The sequence below is a fragment of the Amblyomma mixtum genome, chromosome 4, assembly GCF_055824585.1.
Source record: "Amblyomma mixtum isolate Tamu chromosome 4, ASM5582458v1, whole genome shotgun sequence".
NCBI lineage: Eukaryota > Metazoa > Arthropoda > Arachnida > Ixodida > Ixodidae > Amblyomma > Amblyomma mixtum.
In genome coordinates, this window is record NC_143015.1 from 119,441,924 (window position 1) to 119,452,844 (window position 10,921).

At 48.2% G+C, this 10,921-nt stretch overlaps 2 pseudogenes; both read left to right on the forward strand.

Annotated features, from left to right (window-relative positions):
* The first annotated feature begins 3,500 nt into the window (after positions 1–3,500).
* Positions 3,501–4,759, forward strand: LOC149348067 (uncharacterized; annotated as a pseudogene).
* A 72-nt stretch (positions 4,760–4,831) lies between these two features.
* On the forward strand, positions 4,832–8,275 carry LOC149348068 (uncharacterized; annotated as a pseudogene).
* Positions 8,276–10,921: the final 2,646 nt, after the last annotated feature.

Consider the following 10,921-nt stretch of genomic DNA (forward strand, 5'->3'; position numbering starts at 1 on the left):
CATGTTTTTTTAATTCATCGGAATACCACAGAAGATGAAGAGGACCGCGGCTCCTTTGCACCACCTGAATGTCATATAGGCACAATTGTTTTTTAGTATGTGAAGTTTTTCTGGCTAAAAATAAACAGTGAGCATTCGTTTTTCTAACCACAGGAATACTGAAGCCTAGATGTAAGGCTTTAAATGAGAAACAAAAAGAATACACATTGCACAAAGACACCGTCGCTGATCACTACCAACTTGTCTTCTTCAACTTTGGTCGATATCTATACGTTATCACCTCCTTTGTTGTCCACGCAAACCGAAGATATGGCATGTTCAACTGTACGCACAGCCCCTTCGTGTTCCGGAGTTAAAACTGAAAGGGCGCTTTCTTTAAACGCTTATGATCAGGTTATTTGCTGTAAAAATGTGTTTGCAATACCATTTGCGCCTTTTTGAAGAAACTCAAAACGTATGAACAGTGAAGATGAAACGCGTACTAACATTCAGTGGTTGCTGAGTTACGGGAGCTAATAAATAAGATCTTTATTCGCATACTTTGTCACATGTCAAAGGACAATTAGGGAGTATGAGGTAAATAACGGCATAGACTGCTTTGTAAATGTAAATAACGGCATCGGCTGTTCTGTAGCCTTTGTTGGTTGACCACAAGGGGATTAAGGGTCATTGTTTGGAGACACCACATGTCTGGAGATGGTAATGTTTTGTTGTGCCACTGGTACCAAAACACCAAAGCAAGGGCCTTGATTAACTGTTGCGAGGAAGGCACTATAAGTACGAAGATACATACTTATAACGTAGACTGACAGACGCCTAAAAACATGAGGATTCTGATGTTTCGACCAGAGGCCAGTCTTCTTCAGAGTGACAGTGACAAGCACACGAACACACACACACATATTTAGATAGATTACCAATCAGTGTCCTAAACTTCTAGGCCGCAAACCTTTTTTAAAAAAATAAATACGGCGAAAATTTTCCCACATAACATATATTTAGAAGTCATAAGAATTTCAACTATTATTCCAGCCTATGACGTAAACTAATGTTTCCATCATTTCACACTACCACTGGGACAAAACACTAGATGCATTTTGCTTTAGGTATTTTTGCTTACTTTCGATAACGTGAGAGTAATGCGTGTGCAAGAATAACAGCTGCACACCACAGCTTGCTTCATTACAGTAGAGCTCCTAACAAGGCTAATAACGAGAACACCGCAACCTGTTTCCTGTTTCAGTCGCCAACACCAGGAAGTATGATGTCTCGAATTGTCATGCCAAGCTGTCGCGTATCGTAACTGTTTTGTTTCATGTCTTCTTTTTTATTATTTTGCTTTTCACTAAAGATCCGGGCGCAATTTCTGACGTCTATACTCAACCAGATAAAATAGGCTTAACTCTATATTCCCATTTCTCAACCTGTGCCAGGCGTGCACAGGTGTTTAGTGCAGTCCAAAAATATGACCAGCATGTCCAATACTGCTGAAGTTTGAGGATGCGCACAGCTGCCTCTGTGAAACATGTTATTTGATAGAAGCTGTGGCTATACTTTTTAGTTTTTATTGGTATATTCAACGCTGAACCCTAGAGAGCTACAAATTGTGCTAAATGGTGTATCATCCTTTTGGTTTTGGACAGCGCTAACTGTACACAGGGAAGGACACGCGCACACATGAAGAAGCGCTCCGTTCCTGTTCACAGTCAGTGGCGGACCCCTCTCAACGATGTCTCATGCTTTCTGAACATGACACATCTATTCATCGATGCCACTTCTACACTTGCTTTTGATAAAGAAATAACGGAACGTTTTCTATGTTTTGTACGAAAAGAACCATATTTGTAACTGAACATTGCCTAGCCTTCCGAAAAAACTGCCGAAGTTGTGCTATCGGGCGGCAGAGTAACATTACAAAGAGTACCAAGCTTTCATGGTTGAAACATGCTGACCATAATTTTCGTGGCCCTCAGTCATGACGGCAGACAGCGGTGGGCAAAATAAATCGACGTTAGTGGTAATTGCTAGTTTTCAGCCGCTTCTTTTACAAATTTAGGCATAACTAACTAAGCAATCCAGGTACTTAACAAGAAACCCCGTGAGATTTTGTGCTTGCCCCCAAAGTACTGTAAAGCGTTTACGGCTCTGGTTATCCGCAAGCACAATAAATTTGCATGCAGAACTTATTCAAACGAGGCAATACTGATCATGCACTAGCATAACATTAATCAAATTTAGGGGGCTGTTCACAAATAATCGTGACGGCAAATGTGCTTAAGGTGTTGAGCTTGTTTTCGCACAAGCGAAAGTCTCATAATGTATAATGTATGGCTGATGCGTGACAGATTTCTAGCCACACTGATAGCAAAGTAACGTGAAGGATGCTAAGCTGGCCATTTCAAGTTTGTCATTCCATATTTTTGTCGCCTTATATAACATAGAAAAAAGGCAACATTTCTCCGACGATATACAGCGACAAAAACGGAATTTTACGTACCGCCAGTGCGTTGTTATATATTTCATCGGCGGTTTGATTCTTCACGGGCCTTGTAGTTTTGCCTAGAAAAAATAATCAACATCCAGTATGCTGTCATCACTCTGTGTGAAACAGCCCTTTGTTCCCAGTAGCCCACTAAGTTTTATTCCACGAAATGAAAAAAAAGACACTCCATTAGAGAAAACGTTCTCCTTAGTCCCTGAGTGTACAGGGTTAAAGAGTAGAGCCATTTATTGCGAGAAAGTGTTGTTTTATCGTTCTTTTATGTCACTTACAGCTACCATCACGCTAGTATCTACCCTGCAAGTTGCTAGAGCATGTCCTATCAGGACAGAATTTGTATCTAATCGCCTCTCTTAAACAAAGGCAAAACGCTGTCACTTTTGAAGGCTCTCTCCTCAAGAAACTGGGCGAAAATAGTTTTAGACAATCTTTTTACATATCCTAGTAAAAACTCTAAATATAGACAAGTGGAACGACGAATGAATTCCAGATGAAGTAATTCCAAGCCAGCACAAAAGCACCTCTTTCAGAAAATCACAGTACAAGCTGCATTTTTACATCCTCATTATCCGTTAGCTGCTGCAGTTGCAAACAAGTTACGATAAATGATGAAGCAGAAACAGCAAAATAAGAATCAGTTGTATACGGTACAGAACGTGTTTACTAATAGTTGTCACGTAATTTGTTGTTGATATTGCCACCAGGTGGCCCCAGGTGGCATTAGAAGAGAAAGAGGTGAGAGTTGGTTCACGCGCCCTGAGGGCTGATTCTGTTAGCGCAGCTGGCGACCGGTGTCTCCTGCCTTGGTTCCGTGACATATTTTTGGTGGAGGTGCTGGGTGCTTTCCTGGCCTATGTCACACACAGCTCCTCGCACTGCGGACCTCGCGCCTCTGCCGGTCGACACACCAGTGCACCGAGTCAGTCGCCGCAACCTAGGACTACCACCCCCTGAGCACGGGCCACTGGATTCTACTTCGGCGCCTGCCCCACGACAAGCCATGCAAGGCACTTATTACTACACCCTTCAGAATCCACGAGTACCGAAGCCCTTCCACGGCAGTCAGCTTGAGGACGTGGAAGACTGGCTCATGCAGTTTGAACGCGTCGCATCTTTCAATCAGTGGGACGACGCCGCAAAACTTCGGAATGTCTTCTTCAGTCTGGAAGACGGCGCTCGTACGTGGTACGAGAATCGTGAAGAAGTTCTAACATCATGGCATGAGCTCCGCCGTCGTCTGCTCGAGACATACACCAGCGCGGATCGTCAGGAACGAGCTCAGCGGGCTCTGCAGTCCCGTATACAGATGCCCAATGAGACTGTCAGCATGTATGTTGAAGACATGACGCGGCTGTTCCGGAGAGCTGACCCTGCTATGTCGGAAGACAAAAAGCTCCGCCACTTAATGCGTGGAGTCAAAGAGCAACTCTTCGCTGGCCTCGTACGCCTGGTACTGTCGCTGAGTTTTTGAAGGAGGCGGTTACAATGGAGCAGGTCCTTCAGAGGCGGTCCACCGTATACGAGAGGCCAGTACTTGCTGCTTCAAGGACAGAGTCCTTCCCGGCATTCGGACACAACCCTGATCTCCTACGGGACATGATCCGCTCTATTGTACGTGAAGAGCTGCAGAAAATTTGCGGTGCGTCGCAGCCAGCGGTCGGCTCTCTTGCTAGTGTCATCCGCGAGGAGGTGCAGCAAGTGATCAGACCTCCGTTGCTGGGTGACAAACCTCAGCCCTACCGGAATGACTTCCACCGCCCGACATACGCTGAGGCCCTGCGACGCCCTGCCCCTGCATCTGCGTCATGTGTTCCTGACCACCGCCCGACATACGCTGAGGCCCTGCGACGCCCTGCCCCAGAATCTGCGTCATTTGTTCCTGACCATCACGTCCCGCTACCTTCCGTGCAACCGGCGCAGTACTTGCCGAATGATCGGCCACCTCTGCGCAAGGCGGACGTCTGGCGTGGCCCCGACCGAAGGCGTTTGTGCTTCCACTGTGGAGAGCCCGGCCATCTATTCCGCCAGTGCCCATATCGCGAGCTCGGCCTGCGTGGCTTCCCCGCCGACGCGTCCAGACCTCCATTTGGTCAACGACCCCGCGATATTGAAGAATACTTGTCTCTGCAGCGTCTGCCACCCTCCGAGCGACGGCAGTCAAGATCGCCGACACCTCGCCGACCGTCACCATCATCGGCAAGCCATCACTTCTCACGACCAGCGCAAGGCCGGTCGCCGAGCCCTCGCCGGGAAAACTGACGACAGTGACCTCCGGGGGCGGGGTCGCTGGAACTCGACGCTCTAGAGTCCCCCCCCCCCCCCACAACGCGAACATCGGCTGGCAGGAACGTGACGACATCGACGCTCACAGCTTCAGAACATGAGGACCGGTTCTCACTCGGCATGCCTGTACTCATTGACGGTCACAACATTAGCGCGCTGCTGGACACCGGAGCTGATTTTTCCATTTTAAGCGGCAAATTGGCAGCTCTCCTCAAAAAAGTTACGACACCATGGTCTGGCAAGCAGATCCGCACGGCTGGCGGCCACATCGTCACTCCGCTTGGCCAGTGTACAGCTCGGGTCCAGATCCGCAACTCCACGTTCGTTGTCAGCTGCCTGGTTCTCCGTGATTGTTCTCGTGACCTGATCCTGGGCGTTGACTTTCTCCGTGAAAATGGGGCCATCATCGATCTCCGCCAGCGCACAGTTACTTTTTCGACCGGCAACGCCGATGACACTTCCCACACTCGCCCATGTTGCTCCGCCCTTCGCGTTTCCTCCGAGAGTGTTTTCATCCCGCGACGCTCCAGTGTTTTTGTTACTGTCGACTGCGATGGGCTCCGTGAAGGAACAGCAGTCGCCGAAGGCAATATTTCATTGTTGCTGACACACGGCATTTGTACGGCCCGAAGCCTCGTCCACATACGCAATGGTAGGACCCAATTACTGGTTACTAATTTCACCCACGAACTTCGGCACCTCTTCCGCACCACAGCGATCGCGTTCGCCGACCAATTAGCTGATTTTTCTGAATGTTTTGCGTGCACAGCCGTGGAATCTCCGAACATGTCTCTCGATCACATTGACATCAGCTCAGGGCTGTCACAGGTTCAACGCCGGGCTCTCCGTACCTTACTACTCCAGTACACAGCCTGCTTTGCGTCTTCTTCGAAAGTTCAACAGACAGCCATTACGAAACACCGCATCATCACGAGTGAAGATGCCCGTCCCATACGCCAACAGCCGTACCGTATTTCACCTAAAGAACGCGAGGCTATCCAAACACAAGTGAAGGAGATGCTCACTGACGCTATTATTCAACCATCTCAGAGTCCGCGGTCGTCGCCTGTTGTTTTAGTTAAGAAGAAGGATGGCACGCTGCGCTTTTGCGTCGATTACAGGAAGTTGAACACCATAACTAAAAAGGACGTATACCCACTGCCCCGCATAGACGACTCGCTCGACCGCCTTCGCCGCGCTAAATATTTTTCCTCGATTGATTTAAAGAGCGGGTACTGGCAGATTGAAGTTGATGAACGGGTCCGGGAAAAAACAGCCTTCATTACTACCGACGGTCTATACGAATTTAAGGTGTTGCCCATCGGCCTCTGTTCAGCGCCGGCAACGTTTCAGAGAATGATGGACACAGTTCTCGCTGGCCTCAAATGGCAAACTTGTTTAGTTTACCTCGATGACGTGGTCGTATTCTCCGAAACCTTTGACGAACATCTTAAACGCCTGCGGACTGTATTAGATGCCCTTCGGTCGGCCAATTTAACGCTCAAGCCCGAAAAATGGTACTTTGGCTACGAACAACCGAAGTTTCTAGGCCACGTTGTGAGCGCCGCCGGTGTCCAACCCGATCCCGACAAAACTGCCGCCGTGGCCGAATTTCCGGTTCCTACCACGAAGAAAGCACTGACACGCTTCCTTGCTCTGTGCGCCTACTACAGTCGCTTTATCGCCGCCTTCTCCCAAATCACCGAACCCCTGACCCGTTTGACGCGTGACGATACCCCGTTCGTTTGGACTAGCGAACAACAGGAGGCTTTCACAGAGCTACGCCGACGCCTGCACAGCAGCCCTGTTCTTGCTCACTTTGATGAGGAGGCTGCCACCGAGATCCACACAGACGCCAGCAACATCGGCCTGGGTGCTGTCTTAATCCAACACCAAGATGGCGTGGAACGCGTGATTGCATATGCGAGTCGAGTTTTGTCTCGCGCCGAAATTAACTACTCTACCTCGGAGAAGGAGTGCCTCGCGGTTGTGTGGGCCACGATGAAGTTTCGACCCTACCTCTACGGCCGCCATTTCAAAGCCGTCACAGACCACCATTCCTTGTGCTGGCTGGCCAATCTACGGGACCCATCAGGCCGCTTAGCAAGGTGGAGCCTCCGCCTCCAGGAATTTGACTACACAATAGCCTATAAATCTGGACGCAAGCACGAAGATGCCGACACGCTCTCCCGCGCACCAGTCGACCCAGCTGATGACAGCATAGAGGACGACAGTCGTTTCCTTGGAGTGGTCAGGGATTCCGACGTAATGGCGAGGCAGCGAGATGACATCACCTTACGACCCGTCATTGACCATTTGGAGGGCCGCACTGCTACCATACCCCGGGAGTTTTCCCGGAATCTCTCCTCTTTTTGCCTGCGCATTGGCATACTGTTCAAGAAAAACTCGAGCCACGGCGACCGCGCCTATCTCCTCGTCGTGCCGGCAGACCTCCGTGCCGACATCCTTTTTGCCTCTCACGACGAGCCCACCTCTGGACACTTGGGGTTTACACGCACTCTCGCTCGAGTACGCAAGGCCTATTATTGGCCTAAACTTGCTGCCACCATCCGCCGCTACGTCCGAGGTTGCCGTGAGTGCCAGCGCCGCAAGTCACCTCCCCTCAAGCCCGCGGGTTTACTTCAACCAGTTGCACCTCCTCGTACGCCCTTTGACCAAGTCGGCATGGATCTTCTCGGCCCATTCCCCCTATCGTTGCCGGCAATAAGTGGATAATTGTCGCCACAGACTACCTGACACGCTATGCCGAAACCAAAGCGGTGCCGCGTGGCACATCGTCTGAAATTGCGCAGTTCTTCATGCATTGCATTGTTCTGCGACACGGCGCCCCGTCCAGCGTGATCACCGATCGGGGAACGGCTTTCACAGCGCAGCTAATGCACGAGGTATTCAAGTTGAATCATACCAGCCATCGCAAGACTACTGCCTACCACCCGCAGTCCAATGGGCTCACCGAGAGATTCAACAAAACTATAGCAAACATGCTCGCTATGTACGTAGACGTCCAGCATAAGACTTGGGATGAGATTCTTCCATATGTGACTTTCGCGTACAATATGGCAGTACAAGAAACCACTCACTTTACACCATTTCGCCTTGTTTATGGGCGCGATGTGCACACCATGTTGGATGCCATGTTTCCATGCACTGCTGACGGCCGGGCGCTCACGCCACGCGCCGAAGAATTTCTCCAAAACGCGGAGGAAGCCCGCCAACTCGCCCGCATGCACATCAGGAGGCAACAGGGCTCAGATGCACGCCGCTACAACCAGCGACACCGTCACGTTGAGTACCAACCGGACGACCATATGTGGGTATGGACCCCTGTCCGTCGCCCAGGCATTTCGGAAAAACTCCTATGCCGCTACTTCGGCCCCTACAGAGTGTTGCGTCGCATAACACATGTGACTTATGAAGTTCTGCCCGACGGTTCTGTGCACAGTGCGCGCCGTCGACCCCAGCCAGAAGTAGTGCACGTATTGCGTATGAAGTCCTTTTTCACGCACTGACAGCGTTTGCACAGTTGTTTCGGTTTTTGTTTTGTTTTTTCGCAGAGGCCCGTTTTCATCCTGTCATTTTGCCCCTTGGATTGTTGTTCCCCTACTTCCTTCAGTTAGCTCGTGGCGTCGTAGTGGTTTTCCGCATCCCCTTTCTTTTTTTTGGGAGGGGGAATAATGCCACCAGGTGGCCCCAGGTGGCATCAGAAGAGAAAGAGGTGAGAGTTGGCTCACGCGCCCTGAGGGCTGATTCTGTTAGCGCAGCTGGCGAACGGTGTCTCCTGCCTTGGTTCCGTGACAATATTCATTTTCTTACATTAGTTTTCATTTGGCCATTTGTTCTTCGCAAACTTTCCCTTAATTATTATTAGTTTCTCGTCACTGCTAGCGATTATGAGTTTATACGCTCCTCACCTGATCAACGACAATTTCATTCGCCCTGCATTCAAGTACTTTAAAATACGCATACCCTATCATAAAAGCGGATTCAATTAGCTCTCATAATTATGAGAACTTGAAAATCTCACCCAGAAAAGTTACTGGCGCGAATGTTTATCCTGCACATCCAAGTTACTGCGTCTTGAAGACTATCGAGAGATATATCATTCATTTTTACACTATGCCCACGTCCATAGCTTTCTATTTTTTTTAAATGCTTCTCATAAAGCGGGTAGCTCCTGCGACTGCCTGATCGGGAAGGCGGTGTATTCAGCGAAACAATTTCATGGTCCATTAGGAGCAAATCATGCACCTAAGCAGCATATGGCTAAGTGAACAACAACAGAGCAGAAGAATAAGAAACGAGCATGTATAAAAATGTCACTCACGATAATGCCATTCTATTCATTGCACTGAGAAACTTAACAAATATTCAACAGAAAATATATGCGGAAGGAAGGGATTCATTCATGTCAATTAGGAACAAAAGTTGCCAAAGCACTGACACATGCGCTGTGCCTGATAGCCCGTGAATAAGCTGTGAGTGGATGGCATTGAAGAAACACTTTGCCAGTGATTTCGGGGGAGCCATCCAGGGCATCTAAATAGATTGGGGTTGAAATCAATACCCGGTAGTTTATGCGGTTACTATTCATTAACAGCTTTATAAAGAGATTTCCACAAATTTTTAACTCCTTACCGCATAGCGTGTCGTATATGATACTTTGCATTTTACTTGTCATAACTCATTGTGAACAGCAAGAGAGGATGTCTTACTCATTTAGAACTATAGTCTGCTCTATCCGGAAGAAGTGGCTGGAGCAACGCAGCCTTCGAGATTTTTTTTCTCTGCTCGTTGTCTTCTCACAACTATGTGGAGGTATTGTGGATTTTGCGAGCAAATTCGACAAATAGGGGAAATCATTTTCTGTATCTCAATTCTGGTTAGCCTTTTAAACAAATTACTAGGTTACAAAACAGCTATTTTTTGTTCTATTACAGGAAATGCAGACCGATTTATCCTTTCGGACTCTATTGGCCGAGGGGTATTTACTCGCCTATCACATATGATACAACATGGAGTTATGGGTAATTTTGTCACTATATTGCGCTTCATGGTTTCAGTCGCAGAAAACCAATTCCCTGCAATCGAGTCATTTTACATGCTTTTCCGCATCCGGGAGGCTACGTGCCCTTTGTAATTAGTCCCGCCTCCTAATTTAAACAGTGATGGAACCCCATGCCTAATTTATGGCGTAAATGAAAGTGAGGTCCGATATTCATTCCATAGGTCGTATCGAGAGCGGCGCTTGTTTAAATAGCGAGGGCGTCGAAGGAGAAGATCGGGTGTTCGGGAAGGCAGAAAAAAAAGCACGGGAGGCAAGAGATACGAAGATCGAAGTGACACCAAGCGAAAGAAAAAAAAACAATGATGAAGCTAGCAGTTCTCCAAGTGCAAAGTACTTAAGCCCGGCCAGGAGCCCTCAAAGACGAAGTATTTAAAGGGATGCGAAAGAAATGGAATTTGTTTAAAACAATGACGGAACTTGCATGATCATTGCACGCCAATTATAAAGACGATCGAAGAGAAGACAATGACGAATTTTTGTAAGCTTAATAACAGCAACAAATTTTCGCGAGAAAAACACCATGAGCCATGACAACAAACCATCTATGCGAGCTTATTCTTAGATAATGCGGAATAGAAATATGCCGTGCTGGAAAGTGAGCTGCAAGATTCAGCTCGGAAAAAAGAGTGCTCACGAAGGCAACCAACCCCACGACCCCGTTAGCGCCACTTTCCATTTTGAAGGCCGCTTACACAAAGACACCAGTTGTCCTTTTGCCTGGTGAAATGAATGCCCTGTACGCCGGCCTTCTATAGTCGCTCGATTAGGGTAGGTTTAACTTGGGCGAGAAGTGATACTCTGCTCTAAGACGCCCCACCGACTTTCAGGTGTTGCATTCAAAGTTCCTCATTTGATAGAAACTGCCATATGAGCTCCACACCATTCTTATTCTTCTAGTTTTTCCCTCTCATGATCCTGATCAGCAGTCACTACCTGCCCTAAGTAAACATATCCCTTTAGTACTTCCAGCACCTCGCTACCAATTGCGAACTGCTGTTTCCTTGTTAGACTGTTGAACGTTACCTTCGCTTTCTCCATGTTAATTTTTAGGC